Source organism: Gekko japonicus, unplaced genomic scaffold (genome assembly GCF_001447785.1).
Source record: "Gekko japonicus isolate JY-2015 unplaced genomic scaffold, Gekko_japonicus_V1.1 scaffold278, whole genome shotgun sequence".
Taxonomy (NCBI): domain Eukaryota; kingdom Metazoa; phylum Chordata; class Lepidosauria; order Squamata; family Gekkonidae; genus Gekko; species Gekko japonicus.
This window is the reverse complement of record NW_015169783.1, coordinates 384,663-402,411: the sequence shown is the minus strand read 5'-3', so window position 1 is coordinate 402,411 and position 17,749 is coordinate 384,663. Positions and strand designations below refer to the sequence as shown.

Genomic DNA, 17,749 nt, shown 5'->3' with positions numbered 1-17,749 from the left:
GAATAAGCTTAAAGTCAGAGATGTCACAGACTAGGAGTGAAACTTTGTTTTTGCTACTTGTTTGTTTTTACTCTGGTATATTGACAGCTGCTTTATCCATTATAGCCGAGATTTAACATAAACACCGGGGTTGGAATCCTCGCTCTGCCACAGAAGTTCACTAGGTGACCTTGGGCCAGTCACACACTCTCTACCTAACCTACCTCACAGGGTTGTTTTGAGGACAAAATGGAGAAGAGAAGAATGAGAAATGCCGTCTTGGGCTCTCACTGGGGAGGGAGGGGGAGTTTAAAATGTGACAAGGTACTGAAAGCTATACCGCAATTTCCCCCTGCTTTAAAAAGAAACCAATTAGCAAATCGGGAGATGCATCAGCAGGATTAGTACCCAGCAAAACCCACCCCCCCCCCCCCAAAAAAAAGAAAAAAAATTAGTGCAGTCTTGCAGACTGTAACAGTTGTAGCCGTTCAATCTACATTTTACACTTGAGAAACAACAACCCACTGCAGCCATTTAGGGGCTTATTTAAAGCAGTTAATTGATCGTTCTTTAAATATAGAAAATGTGAAGCAGAATTTCCATTATAGGATTAGTTTTCATTTATTCAATTAAATGGGAAAGCAGCCAAAAACATGGGGATAATCAGGAGTCTGGATAGTGATGTAAGGTCGTATGAGACACACAACAGGCTCAATCCAGATGATTTCTTTCCTCTTTGAATTGCAGATGGCTGCTGGGTTGCAGTGGACCCATTCAAGCCTTTATGATGTTCTGAGGGCTATCTCACACGTTATTCACGCAGCAGAAAAGAGCAAGAGTCCAGTAGCAACTTAAACTTTGGTGTAGTGGTTAAGTGTGCGGATTCTAATCTGGGAGAACTGGGTTTGATTCCCCACTCTTCCACTTGCACCTGCTGGATGACCTTGGGCAAGCCACAGTTCTGGCATAGCTGTTCTTGAAAAGAGCAGTTTCTGTCAGAGCTCTTTCAGCCTCACCCACCTCACAGGGTGTCTGTTGTGGGGAGGGGGAGGGAAAGGAGTTTGTCAGCCGCTCTGAGACTCCAAGTGAAGGGCGGGGTATAAATCCAATCTCTTCTTCTTCTTTGGTGTAGTGGTTAAGTGCGCGGACTATAATCTGGGAGAACCGGTTTGATTCCCCACTCCTCCACTTGCACCTGGCTGGATGACCTTGGGCAAGCCATAACTCTGGCACAGCTATTCTTGAAAAAGAGCAGTTTCTGTCAAGAGTTCTCTCAGCCCCACCTACCTCACAGGGTGTCTGTTGTGGGGAGGGGAAGGGAAAGGAGTTTGTAAGCCGCTCTGAGACACCTTTGGGTAGTGAAGGGCGGGGTATAAATCGAATCTCTTCTCTTCTTCTTCTTCTTGAAGACTAACAAAATTTGTAGCAGGGCATGTGCTTTCTGACAAAGTGAGCAGTGACTCACGAAAGCTCACACCCTGCCACAAATTTTATTAGTCTTTAAGGTGCTACCGGACTCTTGCTCTTTTCTTCTGCTACAGACGAACATGGCCACCCAGCTTGATTATGCACACAGAGGTGGATCCCTGTTGCAAAAGACGCATAGTGATCTGCACAAGAGTGCATCTCTGTGCGATTTTGTTCTTTTACTAGTGGCTGCGAGGACACAACCCTAGAAGCTTCTGGAATCATTACCAATAATCAGTCCTTTTTAATAAGCCTAATGCAAAACAAAAAAGAAAAAAGCAACATCCAGCATATATTAGCATCTTGACTGTTATTTGATAGATGCCATACACTGTTATTTGATATTCAACAGTTATTTTCTGGTTGGGATGCCATCGCAGTTAATATATAGACAATATGTGCAAGCGGACATTGAACCGAAAATATTTAGTAGATGACATGGAATGGGATGGGATTTGACGATATTTAATGGATGACAGGGTGTGAAATTTCGTATTTGAAACCTGTCAAATCCAACAATATCAAAAAGTACTAACAGTTTGGTGTAGTGGTGTCTGTTGTAGGGAGGGGAAGGGAAAGGAGTTTGTAAGCCACTCTGAGATTCCTTTGGGTAGTGAAGGGCGGGGTATAAATCCAAACTCTTCTTCTTCTCTTCTTCTTCTTCTACTAACATGCATACATACGTCAGAACTGACAAGTCACAACTGACTAATGGCGACCCCAGCAAGGGGCTTTCAAGACGAGTGAGAAGCAGAGATGATTTGCCATTGCCTTCCTCTGCAATCCTTCCATGATGGTCTTGCATCCAAGTACTGACTCTGCTGATTTTCCGAGATCTGACTAGATCAGGCTATACCATGCCAACTTCCTTCCCACTAACATGCTTAAATTAAATAACTCTTTTTTTTAACTTCTGTGATAACTTTTCACATTTAAAAGTAGAATGCAAAATTTAAAATGACAAATATTTGTGGGAACACGAGTGTGCAGAGTCCTGATGGATCTGACGAATGGTCAGTCTAGCCCAACATCCTGTTTTACAGAGTAGCCAACCCAAGCAGAGGGCCAAAAAAATAACACTTGGAGACCAAAGCCTTCCCTTAATGTTGCCTCCGAGCACTGGGAGATTTCCTGAATGCAAAGGTTCTCTTTAGTCACTGTCAATGCAATCCTGTGCAAAATTACTCAAGTCTAAGCCCACTGAAATCAATGGTCTTAGACTGGAGTAACTTGGCAGAGGACTGCGCTGTACGAATAATAGATTCAGGTGGGTGGCCATGTTGGTCTGTAGCAACAGAATGAAGTTTCAGTCCAATGGTACCTTTAAGACCAACAAAGTTTAATTCTGGTTATAAGCTGAAGAAGATCTGAAGAAGATCTGAAGAAGTGTGCATGCACACAAAAACTTATACCCAGAATTAAACCTTGGTGGTCTTAAAGGTGCCACTGGACGCAAACTTTGTTCTGTATGAATAGTAGCCACTGATGAACTTCTCCTCCTTGTCTCTGCTTGTCTTGGCAGAAAGTACTATCAAGTCGCAGCCAACTTATGACAACCCAGAAAGGTTTTCAAGGCAAGAGATGAACAGAGGTGGTTTGCCACTGCCTGCTTCTGCATAGCAACCCTGGATTTTCTTGGTGGTCTCCCATCCAATTACTAACCAAGGCCAACCCTGCTTAGCTTCCGAGACCTGATGAGATCGGGCGAGCCTTTGCCACCCAGGACAAGGCACGTGTCTTCTTAATCCCTTCTAAAAGCCGCCTAAGCTACTAGCTACCTCTACGTCCCTCAATAGTGAATTCCATGATTTTGGCTCTAGGCAAAATATACACATAAAATATTTTAATTTTGCTTAACTGTACAAAATAATTAATATGTATCAAGTATAAGCCAAATGCAAAATGAAGTGCACTTAAGTCTCATGGATTTCACTGGAGCATATTCATGGCACAATATTTTAGAGTGCAGAGGATGGTAACAGGAAACTCTGGGTTTCTGCCCGTATTGAAAACAACCCATTCAATTTTGCTATTGTTATTAAACCACACAGTAATATTTTATTATTTCCACTGCAGCATCCATCGCTTGGACTTCAATTCAGACATCACGGGGACTACAAATTATGTCTGAGACGTTTTTTCCCCCATGTTAAAAATAAAAGTGTTGCCACAGCGTACAATCAAGGGATGATAATTGGGTAATGATGCCAAAAGTGATTACCAGCTAAATCGCCATACAACATTTGTCTTAGGGGTAATGTTGTCATAACTAGGGGGACAACATCAATTGAACAAAAATCCCCTTATTTGTAAGAGTAAATTTGTGTAATATCTTTTAACAGAATTGGTATTATCTATTCTTCTTCTTCTTTTGCTGTCAAGTCACAGCTGACTTATGGTGACCCTGTTGGGTTTTCAAGGCAAGAGACGTTCATTGGTGGTTTGTCATTGCCTTCCTCTGCATCGAGGCCCTGGGTGAATAAAATCTTGCAAGCTGGGGGCTTGTGAAGAATAAAGGAGGGGGGGGGATAAACAATTCAGGAATTCTCCGTGATCCAAATCCCACTTCCAGGGCACTACAAGCTCTCAGGGGTGCAAGGAAGTCAATTTCTCCATCCCCCTTTTGGTCCTCCCCCCTTTAAGTGACACGCAACTGCTTTGAACATTTCAAACCGTCTAGAAAACAGGGAGCATGCTCAGTCTTTTGCAAGCTGCTCTCAGGAGAAGGAAGAGTCCCTTCTTGAATTCACACCATCACCAGACAACTTCAAAGTAAAAAAATAAAGTAAAACTACCTCTCTCGTTCTTTATTTTGGAAAGAAACATATATGTTATCCTCCCTCCAGGCATCGAATTTGCATAATCTCCTACACAAAACGGGGCCACTAAGCCAATTCATGTTACAAAATATTTACAGTCGTTTCAGTTTGTCTCAGACAAGAAAAGAAAAACATAATTTATGAGTTTGTTCTGTGCCTTATTATTACTTAGCACAAAAATAGTTTTTTTCCCACCTGTAACAAGTAGCAATAACCCATTTTGTTTCTGCTTGTAAACAGACTGCAGAGCATGGGCTGGTTCAGGTTTTGTTTTTCTAAACACTCTGGAGCAACTGGATTGTAAATATGTTCCTTACCCACTGCCATGCTATGAAAAACAAGGGCAGTTTTAATTAGAATTTGCTGCCACCTTTTTCAGTTTTTTGGTCTCCTCAAGTGCCGTGATAATGTTGCTAAACATTTCACGAGCAGGCCACTGTACTTGCGTCAGCTATCCAATTACTCCAAGTTATTTTTAGCAAGAATATTCAAAATAAATATTTTACCCTCTGCTGTCCTTTTGTTTGTAAACAGTAAGGCCTGCTGCAGAATGATTCCATTCTTTTGGCAATGCGCTGAATAGGGCACTGATTGAAAGGGATGGAAACCGTGCCAAAACAGTGTTAACGAAGGATAGTTACCTACAATTTGCTTTTCTCAAACAGCAGTCTCACTTATCTTGCTTGACTGTAAACATAGTATAGCTGGACTATATTTTATGGTAATCCTCTTTTAAAGAAAAAAGGCAAAGGAAAACCATTCTAGCCACTCTGTATAGCTTTGGAGGAGGGCCAACAACAATGATTTGGGGTATGCCAAACAAAATTCGTAAGAGCCAAAATGACTTGTCTTTCTCATAAAATTCTGGGTTTAGTTTTGGACAATCGGAAGTGATGCACAGGGAAAGATGCTTGCATTTCATAGGCATGCATAGACCTGGCAATTCACCACCAGGCAGGTCCAAGCTGTTTGCATGGAAGCCGAACAGCCTGGCGAATATTCGGCTTTCCTAACCGTAACATGTGAACAAGAAGAGACGAACCAACAGACACTCTCACCTTCTTTACAATGCCATCACCACATGGCTGACACTGCTAGCAAGATATATTGTAGATCTATTCCCGTTGCAGAAGTGTGTTATCTCTGTGGTCAAGTCCATTTGTAATGCTGCAGGACACGTTTGGCCAGGAGGATTTGAAAAGTCATGCCGCATTGCACATTCACGAAATTACCAGGAGTTTTTTTTTTCCTGCCCCCAGGGGCTGGAAAGTCCTGAAGATAATGTCACAGCATTCATGCTTTGCATTGTGCTTGAATCATTCCACCCACAACACGCCAAGAGTCACATGAATATTGCCCAGGGTGAATGACAGTAATTGCCTTTTTGTGAACAACTTCTCCGTGCACACAATCGTCATTTTATTGCAGGATCTGCTCATTTAGTATGATCCTGTATGCATGCTATGATCCTACCTTTTATGCTAAGAGCACTTACCAGCAGTCACAAATAAAGCTCAAAATGAGCAGGAGAATGTCTGTGTGGAGAGAGGCAAGGAAAGATTTGAGGGGGGAAAGAAGAAACAATTCAACTGTCTTGGGAATTTTCCTGCATACTTTTCAAGGATTGACAAAAGGGGGAAAAATCCCAGTCTCCACATATATACATGCCGGGTGAAAGCCATAAGATGAATGTTAGTATTATTTCTATTGCTAGTTTCAGAGTATCGAATACTGTAAAGATCTTGGCTGTGGCTGTGGTCACACGGAGCATATTAGCCACGCTACTGAGACGGATGATAGGCGGATTTTCTGGGCGCGATCACACCGCAACATCTGGGAAACGTAGAGCTCCCATGGCAAACCCAAGGCTTCCCGCCAAAGATGTGGAGTTAAAAACTAGTACCTCCGAGGTACTAGTTTCCGGAAACCGCAGGGCAAGGGCTGGCGTCTGATTGCGTTTCCGGTGGTCTGTGATGGGGCGGCCGCCGGTTTTTTTGCCCCGGGCCAAACTGCCCCGCCCCCCCCCCCCCGCATTTTACGGCCCGTGTGACCCAGACCCTTGTTTCTTATTGCACCAATCCTATTGTAGAGAATCACCAAGAACTGAGCTTCTTCTATAGCAGAACCACATGACAGTTCTTTCTGTACTATATCACTTCAGACTACAGCTGGCCAAATGTATGTCTGAATGGGCCCAAATACTTAACGCCCCTGTCCACCACCACCCCCGAACTAGCACATTGTTTGCTATAGTTTCACTTTTTCTTTGAAGTGCTAGTTTTCTCAGTGTAGGAAGGTGGGTTTGCTTTTAATCAGGAGCCAAACATGCAATTGCTCAACTTGCAACCCCAGCTGATATAGCCTAAAAAGAACTGAACCCCATGATGATGTAGCTTGCCTACTTACGATAATAGACCATGTCATCCTCCAGCTATCTATCAATTCCTAACACAAACTTTGTTCCAGGAGCTCAGGTCATCTTACATGGCTTTTGCCCTATGTTATCGTCACAGCTATCTGTCGGCTAAGACAGAGTGACTGCCTCAAAGCCACCAAGTGAGCTTCACAGCTGAGAAGGGACTTAGAATCACAGAATCACAGAGTTGCAAGGGGCCCTACAGGCCATCTAGTCCAGCCCCCTGCTCAACGCAGGATCAGCCTACAGCATCCCTGACAAGTGTTTGTCCAGCCGCTGCTTAAAGACTGCCAGGGAGGGGGAGCTCAACACCTCCCCAGGCAGCTGATTCCACTGCTGCACAACTCTGACTGTAAAAAAGTTTTTCCTAATATTCAGCTGGTACCTTCCCACCCTTCATTTAAACCCATTATTTCAACTCCTATCCTCTGCTGCCAACAGGAACAGCTCCCTGCCCTCCTCCAAGTGACAGCCCTTCAAATACTTCAAGAGAGCCATCCTGTCCTCCCTCAACCTCCTCTTTTCCAGACTGAACATTCCCAAGTTCCTCAGACTTTCCTCATAGGGCTTTGTCTCCAGACCTGTGATCCTCCTCGTCGCTCTCCTCTGCACCCGCTCCATTCTGTCCACATCCTTTTTGAAGTAAGGCCTCCAGAACTGCACACAATACTCCAGAATCTTGAATCTGGATATCGCAGATCTTAGTTTGAAAGTCTCATCACTGCATTATGGAGGCTGTTATGAGCAGGCATGCTTGGTTTCACTAACATCCAATGGTGGAAAGGGACAGAGAACTGAAACAATATTTGGAGGTGATGGGTTCAGGTTAAAACTATGCCAATCTATTAACACCCATTCAATTAAGAATGTTAGGTTCTATAGTTCAAAGAGGAGCTGCCGTGGCTCAAGTGGTTAAGACGCTGAACTGCAGGCTGTGGAAGGTCAGTAGTTCAGCGGTTCAAGACCCGGGTGCCGCATGATGGAGTAAGCTCCTGTCTCTAGTTCCAGCTCCTGCCAACCTAGCAGTTCGAAAGCAAGAAATTGCAAGTAGATAAATAGGTACCACCCCAGTGGGAAGGTAACAGCGTTCCGTGCACCTTGGTGTTTAGTCATGCCGGCCACATGACCACGGAAATGTCTTCGGACAGCGCTGGCTCTTCGGCTTTGAAACGGAGATGAGCACCGCAACCCTAGAGTCGGATTCGACTGGCTTTCGAGCAAGGGAACCTTTACCTTTTACTATTGTTCAAAGGCATGGTGCACACCAGGACCCAGTACAGTGTAGTCAGACCAGCATCTCAGACAGTCAGGTTTAAATCCCACCTCTGCTACAGAAGTTTGCCGGATGACCTTGGGCCAGTCATGCGTTCTCCACCTAAACTCCCTGATGGGGTTATTACTGAGAGGCTAAAATGGAGGAGGGGATAACGTTACAAGATGCTTTGAAATTGTGGGATTCACTGCCAGTGGCTGTAGCGATGGACAGAAACAGAGATGGCTCGAAAAGGGGATCAGAAAGATTCATGGCTCGAAAAAGGGGTCAGACAGATTCATGGCTCGAAAAGGGGGTCAGTCCATCGATGGCTATTGGGAATCTTCATATACAAAGGAAGCAAACCTGGTCCTTTTAAGACCTCCAGGACAACCGGCTGGCCGCTGTGTGAAACAGGATGGTGGACTGGATGGTCTGATTCAGCAGGTTCTGCTTAAGTTCTTATGTTCATTCTATCTTTCACGGTGAAGAATTTTGATATTTTTTTTTAATTTAAAAGCAGCATTGCAAGGGATCGGCTTTCACAGACCTCCCAGCTCCTCTTCTCCTTTCCCTAAGACCAGCATAGGAAGCCGAATATATTATGCGAATTAGAGAAATTATCCAAATTTGCTCAGCATGCATCACATGTCATAGAATTTAGCATTTTAGCATGCAGGGTATAAGTGGCACGGAGTGCAGAATTTTGAGCTTTAGAACACAAACGCATGTCTTTTTTACTTTAAAAGACTTTCTCTCCATTATCTTGTCAGGAATTACAATGAAATTTCTTGTGAGGAAAAATGCCTAGAGAGACTTTGACTTTTTTCAAAGGCTTCGCAATCCTTTTCTGCCACTCGATATTCAGAGCATTGCTATCCTGCGTGATTCTGAGCTTCCATTATCGCACAAAGTGGGTAATTCTTTTGTTTTCAATGTGCTACTTTCCATGCCTAACTCGCTCACTCTCACGAAAAAGTCTTGCAAGTTTAACTGTTCCCTGGCAGAAACTGCTAATAGTACCTTGATATTGGGTGAGCTCCATCTTACAGCATCTCTTCATTTTTGTTACTTATAGTTTGCCTTTCTCACTGAGACTCAAGGTAGATTACCGGGAGGAGGTCAATATAATCAATAAGATGTGGAGACATCTAAAAACAGTGTAATACGACTAGGATTGCAGAAATCTAAAACATGGTATAAGTGTTAAATATGACATGTGAAAGCTTCTTTCCTTTAAATATAAGAGTGACTAGGCAATCCTACGCAGTTTTACTCCTGTCTAAACCCATTGGTTCCAATGGTCTTATATGCACTATGCACATGATTGCACTATGCACACGACTGCACTAAGATAGTAGCCTTGGTCCTAAATTACAGTGAATGCACATGCAATCCATGTACAGTGCTTCCTTAGTGCTTTTTAATATATATGTTACATTCAACGCATGTACAACTTAACTCAAATGTGTGTAACTCAGATCAGAAATGCTACTAAATTTCGTAGCTCTACCATTTCAGCTTGAAAATGTCCGTCTTCACTTTGCTTCTCCTTTGTGCCAACTGCACCTGCAAGTTCATTTTTGCGTCATTTTCTGCTTCCTTGAGCCAATGTTTTCTTTTAACCTTTCCATTATGTTTACACGTGATCACACGTGTACACTGCACACGTACATTACATATGACCGAAACTGCACATTTGCACAGCTATTTTAGTAATTTTATAAATCAATACATGAAATCAAGCACTTGGGTCTGGTTTCATTTCTAAAGCGAATGCACACTGGCTCTTTCTTACAAACAGGTGAATGAGTGTACATGCAGGATGTACATTGCAACCGTCTCTGCTTTCCCAAACAGAGTTAACTACGGTCAGTCCACAAAAGCCAAAGAGCTTAGAAGGGTATAACTCTGTTTAAGCTTGCACTGTGTGTCTTGTACCTCTTCTCTTAAGCACATTATCAAATAGCTATGACCTTGAACCTGTCAACCTCTAGGTGTAACCTACTTCCCTAGGTTCCAATTTGCTAACTGTGGACTAGTCCCAATATACTTCCCAATGAGCTCACTGGGGAAAGTACCTACATAGATGCTGTTTCAGTAATACCTATCTATGCATCTAGATAAAATTAATTCGCAGAACTGCCATTCATGAAAACAATACAAAACACTATATGACCATATCGTGCAAGCACTCGGTATCTATAGTCACTGTCCTGGTAAGGATGAGGGTGGAGAATTTTTAAGCCTGAATGAAAGAGAGATACATTGCACAATATGCCATTTGCCAGAGTAGATCAGAGAACTTGTCATCAGATCTTGTATCATGCAGAGCACAGTAAATTGTTTAAGAGGGAAGGGATAAAAAAAGGGAAAAATGAAATGGGAAGTCACAACAAATCCAAAGTTTCTAATACAGAAGTCAAAATACTATCTGCGTACTTCAAAATTATCACTTTATGAACTCTTGACAAGGTCACCTTTATTATTGTTACTACCGATACCTGCTGCAAGAGATTCTGCTTGCGATTCCATCATTTATTCTGCCTCAGGACCTGAGATTTTTCGGTCAAGGCTCCAGCCTCACAGAATGGCCCCATTAGGCAGAAACCATTTTGGCCATTGTTTCGGAAAACATGCAAAATGGTGTAGGGGGCTCATGGATGAGGGTAGCCATGTGAGCTAAGCTTTTTAAAATTCTCTGTAGAATATTAATATTTTGTAGTATTTTAAGATGTGTTACTTCTGCCTACTGGCAGCTCAGCAAGGGATACTGCCCGAAGTTACGTTCTCCCAGCACCATCTCCTACCTGAGCCCCTCCATTGCTCCTAGTTACCACCTATGCCTGAAGCACCGAAGACCAGGCCTGTAGCTAGGCAGGGGGCAAGGGGGGCTATGCCCCCCCGGATGTGCCCAGCAGCTGCCGCCTCCAACGGTCTGCCACCTGAAGTCACCCCCTCACCTAACCTCATTATAGACTTGGCCCTGCCTACTGATGCAATTTGTGAGCATCCTTGGTCTCTCTAGGGGAAAGGAGGGATTATCAATATTCCGAACAAATAGCAACCTGAAGAATTCAATCTTTGTTTAAAGCTGTTTTTTTTATCATCTGGTCCAACCTGCTTTATGGATATCATTTTAGGCTGCTGAACACTGTTCTTATGGCTTGTTTTAATACTGAATTTGGGGGGCGCCAGTTGGTTTAAGAGTTTCATTTGAACTCTTCCACACAGTTTTATGTTTATTTTATGTCAGCTTCTCATTTTATATAAGCCCCCCCCCCCCCTCTGTTTTTTTTTTTTGTTGTTTTTCTGACAGGGTTTCATTTGCGCTCTTCTATACAATTTTGTAGGGGCTCCGGTGGCTCAGAGGTTAAGATGCTGAACTGCAGACTGGAAGGTCGGTAGCTCGGCAGTTCAAGACCTGAGTGCCGCATGACGGAGTGAGATCCCGTCTCTGGCCCCAGCTCCTGCCAACCTAGCAGCTCAAAAGCAAGAAATTGCAAGTAGATAAATAGGTACCGCCTCGGTGGGAAAGTAAAAGCATTCCGTGTGCTTCGGCATTTAGTCATGCTTTGGCTTTTCACCTTGAAAACAGAGATGAGCACCGCCCCCTATAGTCAGATTCGACTGGCTTTCGAGCAAGGGAAACCTTATACAATTTTGTATTTATTTGACTCTGAACAAGACAACAACCCAGTCATTAAAATCCACTTTCCATGTGATTTGAGTTATTAAGCAATAGCATTTTAGAAACCATAATACTACTGTTAATCACCTCCTCCTTCCCAAAGGCCAGGATTTGTAATGCAAAAAGCATTAATATAGATCTCTGCCCATGAGAAGAAACCTGTTCCAGGTTAATACAGTGGGCCCTAGTCTAGAATTATTTTTTACAAAATAGCAACATACATCAGAGATTACATCTTACAGTTCTTAGGGCTCTGCGCTAAAGATACTTGCTATGAACGTACTGGGACTTGGTTCTGTGCAGTACTTGTATTTTGGGGAGGATGACTGCACCCTAACGCACTCACAAAAAACTGAACCTATTTTCCCTGGAAATAGAATTCAGAGCTGTTTCTTGAATATGGTGTAAGGCATGTTATATTAACACCGCAAATGATGCTTTTGGACTTACGGTTGGAATCGAACTTGGAGTGCTCCCAACGAGAACTAATTTCCATCTTATTGGCCTCAGCGTGCCTTACAATTGCATCTAACTGGAAAGAACGCAAACCTCCCTCTATAGCCCTCTGGTACAAGAAAGTCTGGGACCAATTTATTATGTGTAAACTTTCTAAATTGATAAATCATACAGAAATAGCTAAATCGTACACCAATTTTGAGTTAACTTGGTTCCCGGTTCTTCAATATATGGCGGATAATGATATTTTGCCGACCAACCCACTTTACAGGAAGTGGATATTGTTCTAACAAGGAGATGTAAGAAAATCGTTGCGGTTCCCTGATGTTGATGATATAAGTTGGATTTTTTTCTTCCCCTTTTATTGCTTTATATGTATTTCTTAGTTTTTATGTTTTGTGTTAACACTTTGTTAATACATTTTTTAAAAATAAAGAGCAGTGATCCTCTAAACAGAGTTGCATGTTCCTAAACGCACTGAGGTCAGTGGACTTAGAAGGGCATAACACTGTTTAGGATGACAGACAATAAATGTTGTAACAAATGCTTCAAAATAAATAAATGCACAATTTATTCAAATCTAAGTGCATGCTTAACTCTCCTTCATCAAACTAATGGGATTAGGAGAAACAAGACGGGGACCCGCGATACTCGCGGGGGGGGGAGAAGAGCTCCGTCTCCTCCTACTCGTGGGAGGGGGAAAAGAGCTCCGTCTCCTCCATCCCCCCCCGCTCGATCTCCCCGAGGAAGCGGCGGCGAGGCTGGTCCTCCCCCCGCCCGGCCGGCTCCGAGGAGGCGGCGGCGGCGAGTTCAGCTACAGAGCGTTCCGTGCGCATGCGCACGGAACGCTCTTGCACTTTTGGGGGGATTTAAACATCCCCCCCGAATTTTTTTTCTACTTTTAGCATTTTTGTGCACATGTGGGGACTGGCCCACGTGTGCACAAACCTCCCCCTCCCCCCCAAGTGCCCCCGGAGCGCTGATTTAGCGATCCGCACTCCGGGGGCAACTTGGCTATTAGATATATAGATGCTTGACTTTGCTAAGCCTGTGCACTTTATAATTTTCTGAGCGCAAAATTTCGGTAGAGTCCTTTCACTACAATATTAATGCACCATGGGTATTTGTGAGTTCAAATGACACGTAAAGCAGCAGAGCAAAGTTTGGTGGCCCTTTCACACACACACTAAATAACACACTTTCAATTCACTTTGCGACTGAATTTTACTGTGTGAAATGGCAAATTCCACTTGCAAATGGTCTCTGAAGTAGATTGAAACGCCCTTATTTAGCATGTGTGAAAGCGCCCCAAGTCCAGTGGCACCTTTAAGACCAACGAAGTTTTATTCTGGGTGTAAGCTTTTGTGTGCATGCACATTTCTTCAGACACATAAAGCAGAATTCCAGTATCTGCTTACAGGCCTATTTGGATCCTAATCCCTCTGACTTCTGAGTGAGGTGAAACTAAGGGCGGTTCTGCATTGGGACAGAAATTTCACTTTGCATTGCTTGCTGCTTGCACTTTCTTTGATCTTTGGATTTTATGGTACCCTCCACACTGTGTGCCGCTATCGCTTCCTTTGATCATCAGGTCTTATGGTACCGTCCGCATAGATTTATGGCCATTCGGGGTGACTTTGCAGTCAGTACGCTGTTGCCCCGAGGTATCTGAATGTGGCTTTGGGTTACACTTTTTCCTCCCAGTTGAGAAAATGTGGAGCAAATGCTAGATGCAGAATCCCCCTAACAATAGGTCGTGGAGTCATACACTCCCTCTCTCTCCTTTCCCCCTTATCACAGGATTTTTCAATTCTATAAATGTTGAATTACTCCAAGCATAAAGAGAGGCAGGATATGAGCATTTTACATAAATAAAAGTAATGTTTCTGTATGTTGTATGGGGAGGTGGGAGATAGTGCTGCAAAGTCCCCCCCAGGGGGCGGATTTCCCCCCGCTTTGGAGGCCCGGTTTCTGCCGCCGTGGAATCGGGCCCCGAGGGAAACCCCACCCCGGCGTGCACGTCAGCCGGAGGTAACGTGATGGCGCCGGGCACGCTGGGGGCGGGGCCACAGCCATCTGAGGGGAAAACTCTATGTTGGCTGGTTGATCTAAAGAACTAGTCTTTGGATTTTGTTTCCGCCGTCCAGGAGCCCCCCGCCGCGGAAGAAAAAGAACTTGACAACCCTAGTGGGAGAGCACAGCTCAAGATAGAATTCCTGATCACATGGAGGAAAGGGAAGCTTTATTTGAACAGTTAGTAATGAAATATCTATGAACATGAGGAAACTGGAACTCCAGCACAACAGTTAATTAGCAGGATTTAACCACTCAATAAAATTTAACCACTCCATGGAAAATTATTTCCAAGCTTCAAAGTATTTTTTTAAAAATCCCAAATTGTTCCAGAGAGCAGATTTCATTCCAGCCTTTCTTTTGTCTTATTGATCTGCAAACTGAATAGGAATTCTTCTCGTGTTTAAAAAATGTAAATGTATTATTAAATAAAAATCTTTTAACTGGTACAAAATTACACTCTTCTCTCTCCAGTCATTAGGATACTTAAAATTTATAATGACCTCAGGGTATTCAAAGCACTTCAGATAGATAAGATTACATTCAGTCGAACAGACAGATAAGAGACAGACGTTAAGTTTCCTGCCTACACAAAGGGTTACTTTACAGGTGTTTGAGATTAAAGGGAGCCAACCTCCAGGTGGCGGCTGGAGATCTCCTGGGCAAAAGATATCAGTTCCCTGGAGAAAATGGCTACTTTGGAAGGTGGACTCTGTGGTATTATATCCTACTGGAGTCCCTCCCCTCCCTAAACCCCACTCTCCACAGGCTCCAGCCTCAAAAACCTCCAGGTATTTCCCACCCCAGAGCTGACAATGCTTGGGGGGGGGGGCAACAGTGGGAGGGCTTCTAGTGTCCTGGCCCCCACTGCTGGACCTCCTGATGGCACCTGGTATTTTTGGTCTCTGTGTGACAAGAGTATTGGACTGGATGGGCCATTGGCCTGATCTAACATTGGCTTCTCTTATGTTCTTACTCCTGCTCAAGACAATTTCAGGTGAGAAGCAATGATTTAATTATAGGAAGAAAAAGCTTTAAAGGGCTACAGAATTCCTTTTATATTTATTTATTTGTGCAATGCATTTTATAGCCTGTCTTTCCCAGTGAGACTCAAGGTGAGTTGCACAGTTAAAAACAATGCAAAAAGAGCATTACAACATACAACCCACAAGGAATAAAAAATGGGTCACAACTTTAGAAAATAAGGTGCAAAACCTGCACAATATGTACAATATACCGGTATGATGCCTGCAAACAATGCGACAGAGCTGGATTGCAAAATTGGAGAATGCAATAAAAGCAGTGAAAAACATACAAGGAACAAAATGAAAACTGCCTAAAATGAACTACAACTACTAACTAAAATGAACCACCACTTTTCATGGAGAAGATCTAAGGGGAAAGATTCAAATAGAATCCTCAAGTACTGGATTGCCTGCCTTTAAACAAGGTGTCTGAAACAATCTGGATTCCTTTTGGCTCTACAGATCTATACTTGTGGCTCATTTAACAAGGAACTCTGCCTCCCTTTCTACCTGAGCACTTACCTCCACCCTTTTCAATGGAGGTATTTGGTAGAAAGTCATTCCCTTGCAGCATTTCAACTCCTGAGGAGTGTGTGACATTCCCTAAAGGGTGGCTCAGTTTTGTTTTGTTTTGTTTTGTTTTTAATGCTACTTTGGCTAGGAAACAAAATCCAAAGACTAGTTCTTTAGAAACAACCAGCCAACCAGCAAAAGAAGCCAACAATCAAGAATTCTAACTAGCCTGGATCCTCTTGGTTCAGAAGGCAATGCTTACCACTCCCTTGAAGTACTAATATCAAGTATTAAGAACCACTAATCCAGTTCTCTGGGTTGCTGAACGACTGGATATTCCCTCCAACACTGTTGGAATGAGTCCGCTCGCACTCAACCAGAAGCTATTATGCGAAAAGTCTTCATTACCGTAATCCCTTGGCATCATTTCTGCCCATTAAGGGCAGTTAATTATGAGCCGCTGTAGCATTGGCTCCCCAGATATTACGTACACTTGTGCATGCCTGATCAAGAGTAATGCCCGGCCATACTTTAGCAATGCCTAGCATGCAGACACTGGGCCCACATGGATTAAGCCAGGAATAAAAGACATGTTAAAGCTACTGTGACCAGGGGAATAGAGGCCCCAAAATAGCCACAGCGGAGTGAAAATAAGCATGAAGCACAGCCAGTGCAGCCAGCACTGACAATTAGATCTATACTAAAAAGGATCTGGCTCACTGAAATGCCCCAAGTATCGGACATCTGACATATATTTGTATTCTGCTCCAGAAAAGAAAAATTCTGCACTGTGCTGGCAAGAAATCTACCTTAATGAAAGCCACATGCTGTGATCTGTACGAAGGACAGAAATTAAACAAATGTGTTTCTTTTTGCTTATTTCTTGCAAAACCAGTTCACTTCTAAAATTCATATGTTTGGGGGGTTTTAACTGGAATTCTTTGGGAAGAATTTGGCATGCGGGGAGCAGTATTCCCTCTAAGCTGAGTTAGTGTGAGCTAGCCCAAAGATTTTTAGCCTCCAGCTCACACATTTTTGTCTTAGCTCAGGAAGGATGGCTCCAGAGCAAACTAATTTATGCAGTAGCCAGATTGCTCACTCACAACTTTAATGCCAGTAGCTCACAAAATAGAATTTTTGCTCACAAGACTGCACAGCTTAGAGGGAGCATTGGCAGGGAGAATGGAAGGAGAGTATAGTCTCTGTCTGTTCCCACATCCAGCTTCCCTGGTTGAAAGGATTATTCATATGTGAGATTGTGATACATTCTCCATATATACTCCAATGCATCTAGTGAAGGGATCACTGACTCATGAAAGCGAGCCTTGGAAAAAAATTGGTTAGCCTTTAAGGCAAGGGTGTCGAACTCATTTGTTAGGAGGGCCGGATCTGACATAAATGAGACCTTGTTGGGCCGGGCCATGTGTGTCATAAAATGTAACGCCAGGTAGCGGAGATATAAACTTTATAAAGGACATGCTTAAAACATTAGCTCTGTAAGCTGCAAACCTACTTTAGATTTATTGACATTCACCACAGAAATCTCATGCTCAGAGTTCTGAGTCTAGGACCCAGGTTAAAACATGAAATGGCTGAGTGATTAAGAGAGTCTGGCAAAGCAAGCTATGATGCAGCAGCAGCAGCAGAACTGGAAGCAGGAGATGGCCAGTTCCAGTGCGGGCCTGACGGAAGCCCTCTGGGGGCCTGATCCGGCCCCTGGGCTGCATGTTTGACACCCCTGCTTTAAGGTATCACTGGACTCTTGATTGATTTTTGCTTCTACACACTAACACCATTACCCATCTCTGGAATGATTAAGCTCTAGTCTCTCCATCTTGTCCCTGTTTTATCACTCTAATACAACCACCCTAAAAGTCTTTTACATGAAAGGAGATGACAAGGGTAACGGGAAATATACCTCCTGGCACTTAACAAGGGTGTACTGTATGACAAGACTGACAGTCTCCCTCCCCCAAACCCTGTCTGACCACTTCACTGAACTCTTGAACTTGTAATTTCTGAAAACAAAACAGATCCTTCATAGTTCTTCCTCCCTTT

General features: G+C 43.4%; 1 protein-coding gene across 9 annotated transcripts in view; it reads right to left on the bottom strand.

The window, feature by feature from the left end:
* NEDD4L (neural precursor cell expressed, developmentally down-regulated 4-like, E3 ubiquitin protein ligase) overlaps positions 1-17,749 on the bottom strand; it is a 270,488-nt gene that overhangs the window by 131,686 nt on the left and 121,053 nt on the right. The gene's annotated exons all lie outside the window — the stretch shown is intronic.